Source organism: Monodon monoceros, unplaced genomic scaffold, assembly GCF_005190385.1.
Source record: "Monodon monoceros isolate NGI ecotype Baffin Bay Population unplaced genomic scaffold, NGI_Narwhal_1 Super_Scaffold_19, whole genome shotgun sequence".
Lineage (NCBI taxonomy): Eukaryota > Metazoa > Chordata > Mammalia > Artiodactyla > Monodontidae > Monodon > Monodon monoceros.
This window is the reverse complement of record NW_021703775.1, coordinates 53,550,426-53,567,614: the sequence shown is the minus strand read 5'-3', so window position 1 is coordinate 53,567,614 and position 17,189 is coordinate 53,550,426. Positions and strand designations below refer to the sequence as shown.

Below are 17,189 nucleotides of genomic sequence, written 5' to 3'. Positions count from 1 at the left end.
GACTCCTAATCAAAGGGTAGCTGCTGGGCTTGGAGCAGACCACCGGCCTTCTTGCCAGCCTGCAGATCTTTCTCTCTGGAAGAGATTTCAGCAGGTTCTCGGGAGGAGAATGCTGAACCCCTTGGCCTAGGAAGTTCCCTTCTCAGACAGAAACACCTGCTCCCACCCTCAGACTGGGCTCCCTGAGGGGAGGGGCGACACCTTCCCAGTGGTCACCAGAGGGAAATGTGAAGCTTGAGGCAGGTGCTGCCCACAGGGAGCTTCTGGCTGACCTGCCAGCAGGGGGAGCTGTGGACTCAGGCACCGGACTTGGGCTGCTGGAAGGGTGGAGACTGGACTGGCCTCCCTCACCTCCTGTTTATCCTCTTATAGTCCTCACCCCAGCCAGGCTCGCCTGCCTTGTACACAGCTCGGTCTCCACTTCCTCCCAGCTTCCCATCCTAACCGTATTCTTCTCCCCTCCTCTGGACAAAGAAGGAGGAGAAGGAATTTTTATGCCCATTGTGCAGATGAGGAGACTGAGTCATACAGATGCAAAAAAGACTGGAAGGGACAACAGCAGGGCAGAATGGATAGAGTCTTGGCCTTGGGGCCAGAAGACCAGGGTATATCAGCATGCCAGTTCAGCATCTCACTCCCTGTGTGGTTGGGGGCAAACTTTGGGGTCTTACTGAGCAAGCCACCACAGTTGCAGTAAGGAGATGAGCATGGCAGCCCACACTACCCCCAGGCTGAGAACAATTCTGACACTGGGTGTCACAGCCCCATGTAGACAGCACTGGGTCCTGGGAGGAAGGACTGGCAAAAGGGGACGAGGTGGCCTTGCCCAAGCCCCTGTCTAGGTGGCAAGAGCAGACAACCAGAAAGAGGGCGAACAGGGGGCTCTGAACAAGGGCAGAGGGGATGAAGGGACTGTACTGCAGAGTCTGGGGAGGGGAGGGAAGGGCTGAGGTGTCAGCCGCCCTGAGTTGTCTGCACTTTCTCCCAGGTCCTAGTGATTAATAACAAGAGTGGAAACCATGAGAGCTATTTGCTGCCCTCTCATGATGTGCCAGGCTCTGTGCCAAGCACTTGACTGGCTCAGTTACCCATCCTGGGAAGCAGGTAATGATATTACCCCATCTGACAGATGAGGAAAAGTATGCTCAGAGATAAGTAACTTGTCTGAGGTCCCCAGTGGGAAACAGGCAAAACTGGATCCCACCCAGATTTGCCTGGCGTGTACCCACCATGCTCTTGGTGGGATCAGGGTCTAGGTAGAGAGAAGATGAAGGTCCCTCTGTGGCTGGGGAGGCACCATAGGGCAGTGCACCCTCAGCCACTCTGCACGGAATGGACAGAGCAGAGTGGGGTACTGAGGAAGGAGTGACCCACACATATATCCAGTTGAGAGGCCTCCTGAAGGAGGGGATGCTCTGCAGGTGACAAGGAAGGAAAGCCTTTCCCAGCAGCCTGAGCAAACATAAGGAAGGAGTCTGGCCCGGCTGTTTCCAGCACGCGCATGGGCTGGGCTGTGCGTGTCCTGCAGTGCTGGGACATGAGGGCAGAGAGGCAGGCAGGAGCCACCAGCAGGGGAAGGTGTCATCACATTGGCTGGGTGGAGGATGGCCCAGGAAGTCTGATTGGTTCCACTAGCCACTCTTAAGAAAAGAGATGAGGATTTATACTATTACAAAAACTGGGGGGTGTGGGGAATGGGGAAGAGGGGAGGAAGAGTCAAGATACCAGTGTTAACTACAATGAGATATCATCTCACACCAGTCAGAATGGCCATCATCAAAAAATCTAGAAACAATAAATGCTGGAGAAGTTGTGGAGAAAAGGGAACACTCTTGCACTGCTGGTGGGAATGTGAATTGGTTCAGCCACTATGGAGAACAGTATGGAGGTTCCTTAAAAAACTACAAATAGAACTACCATACGACCCAGCAATCCCACTACTGGGCATATACCCTGAGAAAACCAAAATTCAAAAAGAGTCATGTACCAAAATATTCATTGCAGCTCTATTTACAATAGCCCGGAGATGGAAACAACCTAAGAGCCCATCGTCGGATGAATGGATAAAGAAGATGTGGCACATATATACAATGGAATATTACTCAGCCATAAAAAGAAACGAAATTGAGCTATTTGTAATGAGGTGGATGGACCTAGAGTCTGTCATACAGAGTGAAGTAAGTCAGAAAGAGAAAGACAAATACTGTATGCTAACACATATATATGGAATTTAAGAAAGACAAATGTCATGAAGAACCTAGGGGTATGACAGGAATAAATACACAGACCTACTGGAGAACGGACTTGAGGATATGGGGAGGGGGAAGGGTGAGCTGTGACAAAGCGAGAGAGAGTCATGGACATATACACACTAACAAACGTAAGGTAGATAGCTAGCTAGTGGGAAGCAGCCGCATAGCACAGGGATATCAGCTCGGTGCTTTGTGACCGCCTGGAGGGGTGGGATAGGGAGGGTGGGAGGGAGGGAGACGCAAGAGGGAAGAGATATGGGAACATGTGTATATGTATAACTGATTCACTTTGTTATAAAGCAGAAACTAACACACCATTGTAAAGCAATTATACTCCAATAAAGATGTTAAAAAAAAAAAAAAAAGATACCAGTGTTAGAATCCACTAGATGAGATGGATAATCAGATGTGGTGAACAGAAGGCTGTGGTCAAGGATGACTCAGCCTCCGGCTTGGGCGGTGGGGAGTCTTACCATGAACTAAGCTCCTAGAACACAAGTGAAGGAAAGGGCTAGTGAGAGAAAGATTACAAGTTTGGTCTGGGATAAATGAGTTTGAGGTATGTGTGGGCTATGTGAGTGTAGGTGAGCTTTGTGCTCAGGGTTAAAGGGGATAAAAGCTCAAACTGCAGCTGAAATCAGGCTACACTCTCCAATGAGGAAAGCAGCCAGGGTTGACTAGAATTTGAGCTTAGTCTGCAGCCAAGGAGGGAAGTACTACAGCAGAACACCCACTGGACTAAACTGATGACCCTGTGTTCTCAAACTTGAAAGAGGATCCAGGGATCTGAGTGGACCACAAGCTGAGCTCAGCAATGGTGCCCATCATTCTCAAGGTGTGCATGTCTCTGAGGGCATTAATAAGAACTCAATCCAGGGCCTAAAGGGAACCTGCAAGATTCCAAGAGCAGATGTAGACAAATGATTTAATGTTCTTAAATCACTGAGGGGTGACGTGACCTCTTCTCTGAAACCCTCCCTAACTCCCTTTTCCCTTCTCTACAGGACCCCAGCCTGCTGGCTGGCTAGTGATCACTGCCAAGCACTTTCACATTAATTATTTCATTGGTTCTTCAGTGGTTTCCCCCATTTGGCAGTTGGGGGAACAGAGAGCCAGCAAGACTGGGGTGTGTGGGACTGAGACCAGGCCTGCTCCTCCAGGCCTCTCTCCGGGCCCACCCCCTCCTTATTTGGAACAGTATTCTGCAATGTTCCAGGATGCTGGGGCAGTAGCCAGTGTTTGGGTGCAGAGTGGGCAGGCAGGGAGAATGGGGGCAGGGGAAGGACAGCAGCCCCGGCCCAGGTGTGTTGTCTGTTCTCAGGATCTTTACATCAGCTGCTAGGGTAATAGGAGTGACCTCAGTGGTGGGGCTTTTGGTTTTTTTGTGTGGTTTTTTTCTTTTTCCAGCTAAGAACAATTCATTTTGGTCAAACAACTGGAGTAAAAGTGACTGGTGTTGAGAAACCTCCCCCTCCCCCTTCCCTGGCCCCAGGCAGGGACATTGGAGGAGCTGTCTCCCATGGGCCACCGAGGATGCTGTCCAGCAGTTCAAAGGGTTGGCTCTTCTTCCTGCCCCCACCCCCTTCCCTCACCGCCCCCCTGGCAGGCCAGGCTTGGGCAGCCTCCCGTCACAGACTAGGTCCTGAGCCTCACTTGGTGGCCTCTCAGCCTCACCCCCTGCTGTCCATCTCTAATGGTGGGGAGGAGACAGAGTAGGACAGTGTGGGGAGAGGATTGAACCCCTCGCTTCTCATCCCACTTGGCCACAGAGGGGAGACCGGGGGAAGCTGAAATGAAACAGCACATGTCTCTGGTCGCCCCTGTCACTGCTCTACTGACCCCATGGCACCCTCCATGTGCCACTGACCACATTGGGTCAGCAGGGGAACAGCGACAAAGCGAGAGGAGGAGAGAGGGAATCCTGGGCTACGGATGAAAAGGACTGGCTTAGGCTCCCAGGAGGCTGCTTGGGGTAGGGGGTGGGCAGAGGCAGGCGAAAGAGTTGGGGGAGGCCTCTGAGGGAGCCAGGTCCCCAGGCAGTGTGACTAGACAGAGGAGCAGCAGAGCCTGAGCCTGGGAACCCAGAGGCCCAACACGGAGGCCTGGGGGTAGCTGGGCCTGCACAAGTCCAAACTTAGGAGCAAATGGCTGAGACAGCAGAGGGCTGGACGGGGGGACTGCGCCCCAAGGATCCAGCTGGACACACTGAGGGGCGAGCAGCTTGGCCCACATCTGAACAAGGAGAGAGGGAGTAAGTACGGGGCAGGGGTGGGTAGGTGTCTCTCAGACCTGACTCCAGACAGCATTTCCTGGGAGGTAAACCAAGGCCCACATGCAGCAAGGAACTAGGCCAAGAGCCTTGAGGCTGAAGACCAAAGAGCTGAGGGTCCTAATTTACCTGCCCTGGTAGCTTCTGGCAAGAGCCCTCCAGCGCCTTCCCTTCCAGGATACGCCAGGCTGCAGGCTGCAGTGCCGAGAAGGATGGAGGAGGTGGTGATGTCAACCAAGGGATTAAGTAAGCAGAGGAGCCGATAACATCGCCCAGCAAGCTCGCTTGGGCAAGGTGACTGACTCATGGAAGCCAGGCCTCACCATCTTGGGGCTGGTTGCTGTTGTGCCTGGCCTGCAGGACCGTGGAGGAGGAGGGGGGCTGGGACAGGCTCCTCGCTGAGCCCGTGAAGACGTCTCAGAACACAGCGTCCTCTTCCTTCAGAGCTCACCGCTGGCCCAGGGAACAGCCCCCCTAGCCCCCCAGGTGCCACCGCTGCGGTGATTATCTTTGCTGAGTTTGGTGTGTGTCTGTGGGGTGTGTCAGGGTGATTTCCCCACCCACGTCCCGCTGGGTACTCCAGGTACCAGAGTTCGCTAACAGCAGAACAGTTGCCCCCCCGGGGTTGGACGACCGTCTGTGGTGACAGAGCCACCGTCACCGGATGGCACACTGCTAACCACGACCACGTGGCATCCTCGTGGAGGGAACAGCCCGTTCCTCCAGCCGCTGGTACTTGTAGAGCTGCCTCCACTCATCGCTGCTGAGGGGGCCAAAACTGTTGGGTTCTCCCCCCTCCCCGGGGGCGCCATGCACTGTTGTACAAGTTGAGAACTGTACAAGTGGCAGGGGCACCATTCACTTTACAGTCTCTGTGCCAGACCACATGGCTGTACATGGCCCCTTCCCTTTTCTAAAATACTTCTCGTTCCCCTCCTCCACCTAGATTGGTCTATTTAGCTTGCCCTTAATAAGTCTGTCTTCACAGCAAACTTTCCCCTGTAAGCATAAACTTCTTCCTTTACCACCTGACTCCTTTCATTCAGTCATTCATTCATTCATTCCACAAAAAATTGTTGAGCTTGTGCCAGGTACTATTCTAGGCAAGGGAACAAGACAGACTCTCCCTGACTCACGGAGCTCACGTTCCAGTTGGGGTGGCGGTGGGGAGATAAAAAATAATTCGATACATAAAACTGCAAGTGGCAGTGTGTACCATGAAGAAAAATAAAGACAGGTTAGAAGTTGGAGGGTAATACAGCTCTCCTTCTGCCGGGACTGTCCAGAAAGGCTTCTCTCTGAGGAGGTAGCCTCTGAGTGGAGACCTGGTGTCAGTAAAGGAAGGAGCTTTCCCAGCAGAGCCCCTCCTGCCAGGCCTCCAATGCCAAAAGAAAGTTCTCTAATCCTGCCTGGTTCTTCCAGAAGCCTGTGGCATGGCCTGGGGCACTGACATCTGGTGCCGGGTGTCCATTTCCTCCTTGACAAACAAGAGACCTAGGTGCGCTGGCTTTCTGAGGGCTCCTCCAGGGTGAATCCACCCACCCATAGGCAAGAGGAACTTCATGACGGGGCCTGCATTGGAAGGCCAGCTTGGCCACCTACAAGCTGTGTGACCTCAGGCAGGTTACTTAGCCTCTCTGAGCTGGTTTCCTTATCTGTTAAATGCCTTCCTAAGGGTATTGTGAAGGATTAAATGACCTTGTGGATGTGTCACCACCTGGTATATAGTAGATGCTTAATAGACTCTAGGGCCACACCTGGGAGAAGTGAGGCGATGGGGTGACGTGAAGAGGTGCCGTTAAACGGTTGCCTTTCATTAAAGGAGCCTGGAGAGGTCAATGCTGACCTAAAGACACAAGGCTTTGCCATCTGCTCGGGCGCGTGCAGGGAACAGCCTAGGGAGCCCCCAGGCTGGGATCCTGCCTCACAGGCTCAGAGCCTGGGGGAGGGGGCCGTGCTGGGGTCCTGCACTCCCCACTGATGTCAGCAGGTAGGGGTGGGGTGCAGCGCCGTGGTGCGGGCCCCTGAACTGTCACACCGCAGCCGGCTTTCAACTTCCTCTGGGGCCCAGGGTGTGCTCGGCTTGCCCTCCCTTCCTTCCTCCCTCATCAGGCTGTTTTGGGTGAGCCCTGGCCACCCTCCAGCTCCAGTCATCATGTGCTCCCTCTCAGCTCCTAGGGTTCACCCCAGCCCCCCGGTCAACAGGTCTTTCCCTCATCCCCGCGGGGACCCCAGCACAGAGGGCAGGACCCGCCAGGCATGGGGTGCAGGCAGCAATGATAGTCAGCCCTCACTGTCTGCTCGGCCGTGCACTGTTCATCCATGACCTCCCTGGACATGAATTCCACGATGTGGGTGTTTTTATCCCCTTTCTTACTTGAGGAAACTGAGGCTCCAAGAAGTAGGAGCTGTGGGCGCTCGGGCCACAGGGTTGACAGGCATTCTTCCTGCAGAAGACTGCTGAGAGGAGCCTTGCAAGACAGAGGGGACTGGGAGAGGCAGGGGGAAGAGGGCAGGCGGACGTGGTGGACTAGTCTAAGGCTGGGATGGGGGCTTGGCGGACTCTTGTCCCACAGAGGGCTGTGGGCCCCTCCTGCCACCCACCTGCTGCTTTAGAATCCCCAGGGGGGCCTGATGCTCTGAGTCTCCAACAAGCTCCCAGGTGGCCTGGAAGATGCTGGCTCAGTCTGGAAGGTCAGAGCTGAGCTGCAAGCCCTGATGGGACGGAGGCCATATCTCAGGTCCCTCCTGGCTCCTGGAAGGAAACAGTAACAGTGACAGTTAACATTTATTGACAGCTTTCCTGCACAGCAGGCGCTGCGCTAAGCACTGTGCATATATGAACCTGTATAATTCTCACAACTGCTCTGCAAGGGAGAGAATTGGGGCACAGGGAAGTTAAGTGACTTGCCTAAGGTCATACAGAGCCAGCATTCAACCCAGCATGCCTGGTTCCAGAAGCCACACTCACCTCCCCTCAAAGTGGAGATTCCTGGAGCAGGGAAGGCCCGGGACCAGGGGTTTGGGCTGGACCTGGCAGGCACTGGGGAACCACAGCAGGGTTCTGAGCCAGGGGCCAGAGTGTTTCCAGGACTGGCCAGTCCGTGCATACACAACAGACTACAAGGGCAGACAAGCTCAAGCCCACTGAGGGCTGAATGCAGGGCCCCTCCCACGGGGATGTGTTTTTGACAGGACAAATCAGGGCAATGTCTTCCCCAAAGGAAAGAACTAATGAGGAGGTTGGCTGGCCCTGTGCTGGGCATGAAACAGTAAAGGTGGGAGCTCAGGCACGAGAAAGGGAGCCCGCAGCTGCTTCCTCTGCCCCTTCTCCCCACCCGCAGGGCCCCTGCTACAGATGGGTGCACAGTTCCCATGCCTGGGGTCTAAGAGCAGCCAGCTTGCTGGGGCCACCTGGCTGTCCATCTGCCTGTATGCATATGCGTGCGCATGTGTGTATAAGAGGCAGGGGAGAAGGGGCCTCTGAGCGTGACTGTTTGCAGGGGAGCCTGTCCCCCACCCCCACCTGCTGCTGCAGCCACAGAGAACAGGACGCCCTGACTCCAGTCTGCATCTCTGGGGTCATGAAACCACAGCCACTACGGCAGTGGTGCGTGCACCAGGGCTAGGTGGGGGGAGGCGGGGCCACAGATGCAGGTGTGCCCCAACATGTGTGTGCAGGGCTGGCATGGGGGTGTTGTTCCAGGGAGGTGGGTAGGCGGGGTGGAAGAGAGCTGGAGCCCCCTCTGGGAGGCAGGGCACAGAGTCCATCCCCTCTGGCCACAGGTCCAGAGGTCCAGCATCTGCCCCCTCCCCCAGCCCCTTCGAGGACCAGCCTTGTCTCCCAGGTGCTCTCCTCTGGGCAACTGTCCCAACAGCAACCGTGCAAATGTCTGTGGAGCATCTAAAATGGTCCGACACGGTTCCAGGCACTTGGGAAACATCCATGAGCAAAACAAAGATCCCTACCCTGGGGACTTCCCTGGTGGCACAGTGGTTAAGAATCCGCCTGCCAATGCAGGGGACACGGGTTCGAGCCCTGGTCCGCGAAGATCCCACATGCCGCGGAGCAACTAAGCCCGTGTGCCACAACTACTGAGCCTGCGCTCTAGAGCCCACGAGCCACAGCTTCTGAGCCCGCGTGCCACAAGTACTGAAGCCCGTGCACTTAGAGCCCATGCTCCACAACAAGAGAAGTCACCATAATGAGAAGCCCGCACACAGCAGCAAAAGAGTAGCTCCTGCTCGCCACAACTAGAGAAAGCCGGCACGCAGCAACAAGGACCCAACACAGCCAAAAATAAATAAATAAATAAATTTATTAAAAAAAAAAAAAAAGATCCCTGCCCTCATGGTGCCAATATTCTTGTTGGGGAGACATAGTAGATGGAATAAATAAAATAAGGTATATAAGTAGGTGGTGGGTGCTATGGGAAAAAAGAGGAGGTGGAGCAGGGCTGGGAGGTGAAGGGTGCTGGGTGGGCGAGAGGGGTTGTGTGTGTGAAGAGGCGGGGTGTGTCCATGTACACACAGGTCACAGTATGAAACGGGTGGTCCATCTAGGTCCCACTGAGAAGGTGATATTTCAACAAAAGCTTGGAGAGGAAGGAGCCAAGCAGGGTCTGGGAGAAAACATTCCAGATGGAGGAAATAGCTAGAACAAAAGCCCTGGGGCAGAAGCGTGCCTGGCCAGGACTGAGGGAAGGACAAACTGACCTGGGCGGGTGGACTGACACGGCCCCACTCCTCCTGGCATCTTCTCACCTCGCTCAAAGCGAGGGCCTGATTTCCAATGGGTTAAAGAAAAAGGACCTTCTGGTACCTACAGGAAAGGCTAAAGGGCTCCCAAAGGAACCAATGTCACGGGAAGTAGGGGACAGAGAGGGAAAAGGGGTTTAGACCAGAAGAAGTCTATGGCTGCTCTGGGGCTTGAGCTCAGGGAGGAGGCCCTAGGCTGGGGGCCTCTAGGGGGAGGGTGGGGGAGGCAGGAAGAAGTCCCGGGGGTCCCAGGACCCCAACAAGCCTGCCTTTAGGAGCTCACTGAGAGAGTGCAGTGTGGAGTTGCACCCTGCTCGCTGGGGGTCAGCTGGCGGCCTGAAGGTACCCACAGGGTGAAGGGAGCCTGACCCCACCTGTCTCTGCCTGCTGGGGCTGCCAGACCCTTCTAAGGTCAGTGCCCCTCTCCCCACTCAAGCATCCCATAGGGAGGAGGAGGGAGGGGCAGTTGACCCCAGAAGATGGAGGCTGATGGTTGACCAGGGGATGGGGATGTGCGTGCAGCTCCACCCTGCACTGCAGCTGTGGAAGCTGGCATTCTAGAAGACAGATCCCCTGCAAACCACCCAGGCCACCAGCAAAGGAAGGGGGGCCAGCCCAGTGTGTGACTCTGACAGATGGGGCAGTGGGAGGTCAGGAACTAGAAAAAAGGGAGGAGGCTTGACCTGGGCCTTTTAGCTCTCTCTCTTTTTTTTGTTTTACAGTTTATTTATTTATTTATGGCCGCGTTGGGTCTTCGTTGCTGCTGTGCGCAGGCTTTCTGTAGTTGTGGCGAGCGGGGGCTACTCTTCGTTGTGGTGCGCGGGCTTCTCATTGCGGTGGCTTCTCTTGTTGCAGAGCAGGGGCTCTAGGCCCACGGGCTTCGGTAGTTGTGGCACACGGGCTCAGTAGCTGTGGTGCACGGGCTTAGTTGCTCCGCGGCCTGTGGGATCTTCCCAGACCAGGGCTCGAACCCGTGTCCCCTGCATTGGCAGACGGATTCTTAACCACTGCGCCACCAGGGAAATCCCTTGACCTGGGCCTTTTAGGATGAGAGCAAATCTGAATGGGTAGAGAGGAGAGAGGACATCTCTGTGCATTCACACACTGGCACACACATGGCACACACAGGTCACACACATACTCAGTCCCTTAAGCACCCGCCCCCCAACACGCATAGGTTCTCACAGCCAGGGACATCCATGTACTCCTCACACCCAGCCTAAGTTACGCTCATACACTCATGCACTAGGGACACTCACACTTGGTAAGGCATGCCAGCATGACAGGAGGCACACACAGAGTTACACACTCCCAGAGACAGAGGTTGGCTCCCCTGGGCATCAGAAGCACCTAGGCCCCTTGGAAAGGGGCCTGGGAGAAGATGAAGATGTGACTGCAAAGCATAAGGAGAAAGGAAGATGGAAAGTGGTGGGGGGAACAGAGGGAGATGGGGTGACAGATACGGAGACTCAGAGAAAGGTGCGTCATAGCCACAGCCACATGCAGACGGCACACAGCCACCCACGTCCTAGTCAGCCTTCCTGCCTGCGAGAGACACTTTTCAGCCACCATGTGACATTGTGAAGTCACTCAGCCTCTCCAAGGTTTGATTTCTCTCTTCTGATAACACCTGCTTTCCATGCCAAATTGCTTCACTGTGAATCGACAGGTAAATCCTGTCTGCTCTGCCTCCAAAAAACTGTTCAGAGTCCGACCACTTCTCTCACCTCCAGGTGACCACCCTGGCCAGGCCACCACCCACTGGCCTCCCTGCCTCCTCTCCTGCTTCCTGACGCAGCCTGTGGTCCACCTGCAGCTACTGACCCTCCCCTCCAAACCTGCCAGTATGTTTTCATCTCATCCACAGTAAAAGGCAAAGTCCTTACAATGGTCCGTGGAGAGCTGCCCTCCCCTCCCTTATCTCCCTTCTTGCTCTCAACTCCAGCTTCTCTGGGCCCTCACTGCTCAACAGACACCCAGACATCCCCTCTCAGAGCCTTTGCTCTGGCCTTTCCCCTCTGCCTGGCATGTCCTCAGGACCCTGCCTTCAGGAGTTACTCAAACGACATCCTCTTAGCGAGGCCTTCATGGCCACACCAGCTAACGCTGCAGCCCCCAGCTCAGCACTCTCTATCCCCCTCCCCTGCTTTTTCTTCTTCTTAGCATCTTTCCCCACTGAACATGCCACTTATTTGATAATACTTTTTGTCTGTCTCTCATATCAAAGTGTAAAATCCAAGGGGCAGAGACTTCTGTCTGTTTTATTCTCTGCTATGACCCCTACTCCTAGAGCAGTACCTGGATCATAGGACTCAATAAATACTGAGTGAGTGAGTGAATGAATGCATGAATGAATGAAATAGCAAATAGGTAAGCATCTATAAAGCAAGATTAAAGAATAGGAAGGACCAACCCTGAGTGAGCCATCGCCATGTTCCAGGAACTATAACCACAATAAATATTCCTTTATTCTCAAACAACCCTGGGAAGTAAATATTAATAGAATTGTTCCCATTTTACAGATAATAAGCCTAAGGATCAGAAAGGTTAATACCTATGGCCTCAAAGATGGTCACCAATAATTCCTCCCATCTCTGTATCGAATGCTGCCCCTCTCTTCAAGACTTGGAGTCTGTTTCCCTTCCCCCTTGACTCCAGTCTGGTCCTGTGACTTGCTTTGACCAACAGAATGTGCAAAAGTTCTGCTGTGTCAGTTTTGGTCTAGGCCTTAAGAGAACCGGCCCCTGGACCAGGTACATAATTTGCAGGGTCCAAAGAAGATGAAAATGTGGGTCCCCTTGTTCAAAAAGCAGGACAAAATGTTGTTATTGGTACTAAAATATAAAGCTGGGCTTCCCTGGTGGGCTTCCCTGAGAATCTGCCTACTAATGCAGGGGACACGGGTTCGAGGTCTGGTCTGGGAAGATCCCACATGCCGCGGAGCAGCTGGGCCCGTGAGCCACAACTACTGAGCCTGTGCGTCTGGAGCCTGTGCTCCGCAACAAGAGAGGCCACGACGGTGAGAGGCCTGCGCACCGTGATGAAGAGTGGCCCCCCGCTTGCCGCAACTAGAGAAAGCCCTCGCACAGAAACGAAGACCCAACACAGCCAAAAGTAAAATAAAATAAATAAATAAATGCATTTCCATTAAATAATAATAAAATATAAAGCTCTCTTTTCTTCCATAGTTTCCCTCATCATTTTTTGCTGCTTAATGTTCTAAGAAAAAGTTTAAATATTAGCATGAATTTTACTGTTCAACTTTATGTTACAGTAAGTCCCCTACATACGAACGAACCTTCAAGTTGCGAACTTTCAAAGACGCGAACGTGCGTTCCATCAATGTCAGGCGTGAGTGAAATTGCAGCTTGCCCTCCGTCTCCTATTGCCAATGACCCTTCAGCTCTACCATCTGCCGCCCCCCTCCCTCCTCCAGTCAGTAACTCTTCTTGCCTGTTCACTCGATGCCAGCCCCTGGATGCCTGCTGTTGTAATGTATTACTATACTTTGCAAGGTACTGTACTGTAAGATTAAAAATGTTTTCTTTTTTATTTTTTGTGCTTGTGTTTTATGTATTATTTGTGTGAAAAGTATTATAAACCTATTACCTTACAGCACATATAGTGGGTATATTCAAGCCGATTGTGTTAGTTGGGTACCTAGGCTAACTTTGTTGGACTTAACAAATCGTACTTACGAACGTGCTCTCGGAACGGAACTCGTTCGTGTGTAGGGAACTTACTGTATTCAATGCCAGTTTTATTTTTTATTTTTTTAAATATTTATTTATTTGGTTGCATCGGGTCTTAGTTGCGGCATGCGAGATCTTTCATTGTGGCGCGCGGGCTCTAGAGTGCGTGGGCTTAGCTGCCTTGCAGCATGTGGGATCTTAGCTCCCCAATCGAACCAGGTCCCCTGCATTGGAAGGCAGATTCTTAACTACTGGACCACCAGGGGAGTCCCTCAAGGCCACTTTTAAATGCAAATATGAGAGCATTTAACTCCCATGTGGAATCACCAAAATTATGCAATTCCTATTTCATAGCTCATATATGCATATGTATTTCATTCTTACCAGAACAGTGGAAACACTGCACAAAACTGACTCAACTTTTATTTCTCTTTTTTTCTGCTTTTACTTTTATTTGCATTTACTTTATGCTGAACTTATTCCCAGGCCGTATGTTTTGCTTCTTCAATTTCATCCGGTATATCTTTTTCTTCTTTTCCACCTCCTCTTCTGTTTTAGGAACAATGTGCTCATTTTCAATAACAATCATCTCGATGTGAGCTCACGGGTGAGCTCATGTGGGGTTCATCAAACCAGAAGCTCTGCAAGTTCAGCCGGGGCATCTTGGGGCTTTTGTTCACCGGGATGCGCTCAATGACCCAAGAGTCTACATCTAAACCCTTCAACAGAGCAGTACTCTCTGCATTTTCAAGCATGTGCAGCAAAAATTCAGCACTCTCTTTGGGCCACTGACCCTGCATCCAGTCCCGCTGTTTGGCTGGGGCAGACCTACCAACCCCACCACTGTAACGACGGAGTGGCACGCACTGCTTCTGAAGAGTGACATCCTTCAGATCCTTGATGGCCTGGGCAGTTTCACGGATGTTCTTAAAATGAACAAGAAGATTTGAACCTCTTGACTTACATGATTTTGTGGGGTTTTCTGGGTCAAGTGAATAGTGAACCATTTTCCGAGATGACTTCAGGCCGCCTGTGGGAAGAGCTTCTCTTCTTGATATGCACACATTCTGCCAATGCTCTCTGCCTTCAGCTCGCTGTTGAGGAAGGAAGAGGAACTATCTACGCGGGGACAGGGAAGCAAGGAGCAGGGTGGTCACACAGATCACGCTGATGTCCTCCACTTACACACGTGCCCCATGGTCCCATCGGACCTCACTCACCAAACGCGACACAACATGGAGAATACATGAGCTGTCTGTCCCACCAAGCCCCGCCCGAACTTTAGATCCATGAGCAAATAAACAGTTGCTGTTTTTGAGCCACTGAGTTTTGTGGTGGCTTGTTACACAGCAGTTGCTGACTGATACAACGATTGAAATCACACAGTTAACATGAGACCAGGCTGTGGTTGAACCCACGTTGCCCTGCTTCTCAAGTCCACATTCCTCTCTGCCCCACCCCGCCTTCCTCACAAATGTTTCATAGTGTTACTCCTATTCTCTTTGGAGAGTTGAGGGTTGAGCTAGAGGGGGCGTAGGTTACTTAGGTGCAACAAACCAAAATTATTATAGAGCTTGGAAGAAGCCACATCTGGACTCGATGTGGGGAGCAAGGGGTTGGTGGGTGGGTCAGGGCTGAGAACAGGCCGGGCCTCTGTCCAGGGTGAGCCTGGGCCCAGCGGGGTGCTTAGACATCTGTTTTCCATCCTGCCTCAGTAAATAAAGCTGCTTTCCTCTGCTGACCCTACAGGAAATGGGAGTCAGAATTTCGGCTGGCCAGGAGTGGACCTCTCCTCTGATAGGAGGCCTCCTACATGCCTGGACAAGATGCAGAGTGCAGGGCCTCAGGCTGCCACACTCTCTCCCCTCTGAACGAGCAGAGAAAGGACTTCTCAGGGCCTCGCTTGGTCAAGGAAACAGGTTTTCCTCATTTAGCCAATGCTGTTGTCATAGCTGTCAGCTATTAGCATATCAAATTAGTATGTTGGGTGTTTATTCTTTTGATCTCATACATCAGTAAAGATGTTTTCAGCGGCCAGAAACAGAGAACTTCTATTCAGTTAGCTTAGACAGTTAAGGAAAGTGTATTATCTCATGGAACAAGAAGTCCGGGGCTTCCTTGGTGGCACAGTGGTTGAGAGTCCGCCTGCCAATGCAGGGAACGCCGGTTCGTGCCCCGGTCCGGGAAGATCCCACATACCGCGGAGCGACTGGGCCCGTGAGCCATGACCGCTGAGCCTGCGCGTCCAGAGCCTGTGCTCCGCAACGGGAGAGGCCACAACAGTGAGAGGCCCGCGTACCGCAAAAAAAAAAAAAAAAAAAAAAAGAAGTCCAGAGGAGTGGTAACTTCAGGAGAGGTTAATCCTGCAGCTCAACACCATCATCAATGACCCAGATTATTTCCTTTTTTCCTTCCCCTCTGCCATTCTCAGCGTGTTGCCTTGTCCTTGGCTAGCTCACCTGACAGTCACAAGATGGCTGCTCCCACCCAGACATCACATTGTCACACAATGTCCACAGCATCAAAAAAACAAAAACAAAAACAAAACAAAACCCCAGGAAACATTTCATTCTTGTGTCCCATTTTAAGATCAAGGAAAATTTTTCTCAGAAGCCCCCAGAAGACTGCTCTTCACTGTGCATTGGCCAGAGTTGAGTCACATCCCATGCCTGAATCTATCACAAGCAAGGGACATAATGCCACTATTCAGTACTAACTCTGAGCCCAGAAGGAGAAGCAGCAACACCGAAAACCAACATAGGCTCAGCGGGTGGGGAGGAGAGGGTAGTGGGAGAGAGAAGGCCCATTGGATAGGCAACCAACTGTGTGTGCTGGAGCTCATTCGATGGGACCCAGCTTTTTTACAAGTAGGGGAAGAGGAGGAAAGAACTGGTATTCACAAAGTGAGCTGGGTCCCTAGATTCTGTTACTCAGTTATATTGCCTCACAAAGTACTTAAGCGAGTATACTGCATTTTACTTAAAGTACTCACTGGAAGTATATAAAAACTCAGGGACTGAGGCAGAGACTTTGTTCCCTCATCTGAGCATCTGTTTAGGGTTTGGTTTTTTGTTTCCTTTTTCCCCTGTTTAGGTTCTTAAGAGCATCAGTGTAGGGAATTCCCTGGTGGTCCAGTGGTTAGGACTCCATGCTTCCACTGCAGGGGGCCCAGGTTCGATCCCTGGTCCAGGAACTAAGATCCCACAAGCCGCGTGGTGTGGCCAAATTTAAAAAATAAAAAATTTTTAAAAAGGCATCAGTGTAAGAGTTAGACCCAGACTTCAATTTTGGCTCAGTCCCTTTCTGCTTTTCTGATCTTGTACAAGCTGTTTCATCTCTCTGTATCACCTTTTATGTGTAAGATGAGGATAAAAATACCCATCCCCAAACTGCTTTATTGACCAATATACTGCCTGGTGCATAGAAAAGGGTCAAAAACTATTTGGGGCAGATGGAGCCATGTGACCCAGATTGGCTGTCTCCTCCTACAAAGCCCACCCCCCCACTCCTTCCTTGAGCTCATCTCCCTCCTCCCAGCCTCATCCTCAGGCTCCAGGATCTCTCCTCTCATATCCCTCCTACCCCTCACCCGCAGCACTTCCTGTCCGGGCTATCCCACATAGCACCTAGACAAGATGTCCCATCCACATTCCAGATGAGGAAACTAGATTTCTCTGTGGCTGCCCATCCCATGGAATCACTACTCACCAAGTCCCGACATGTCCACGCTCCAGGCCCCAGCCCCTCTCCATTCCCGTAATACTCACTTCTTGGTTGCAAGCAACAGAACACTGACAGACTCCTCGGGCTGGCTCAGGAACCAAGGAGCACCAGATCACAGCCAGAACCCCAGCCCAGATCACATCTCAGGGTGAGACCAGGGAAGACAGCGGTGCAACTGGCCCTGAGGCTCCACTGCCTCTGAAAACTCTTCCTGCTGCTGTTGCCAATTCTGTCAGATACATCCCATCTCTACTCCTTTGTATCACCTGCTTAAGAGTCAGAGTTCCTAGGTGGTTGCATCTGATTGGCTGAGCCAGGTCACATGCCTGCACTGCAACTGCAAAGGAGGCTGGGAAAGTGAGGTCTGGTTTCTAGGAGAGCAGGAGGAGGGCTCTGCCTCCCTGGAAGACTCACAAGGTAGGGGATGCTCCAAACAGATGCTGGAGAGCCATGGAAAGGATAAAGGTGCACTCTGCTGGGTGAGATACCATTTGC

The 17,189-nt window shown here is 52.4% G+C and overlaps 1 pseudogene; it reads right to left on the bottom strand.

Moving 5' to 3' along the window:
- Positions 1-13,292: 13,292 nt before the first annotated feature.
- On the bottom strand, positions 13,293-13,978 carry LOC114900954 (annotated as a pseudogene).
- Positions 13,979-17,189: the final 3,211 nt, after the last annotated feature.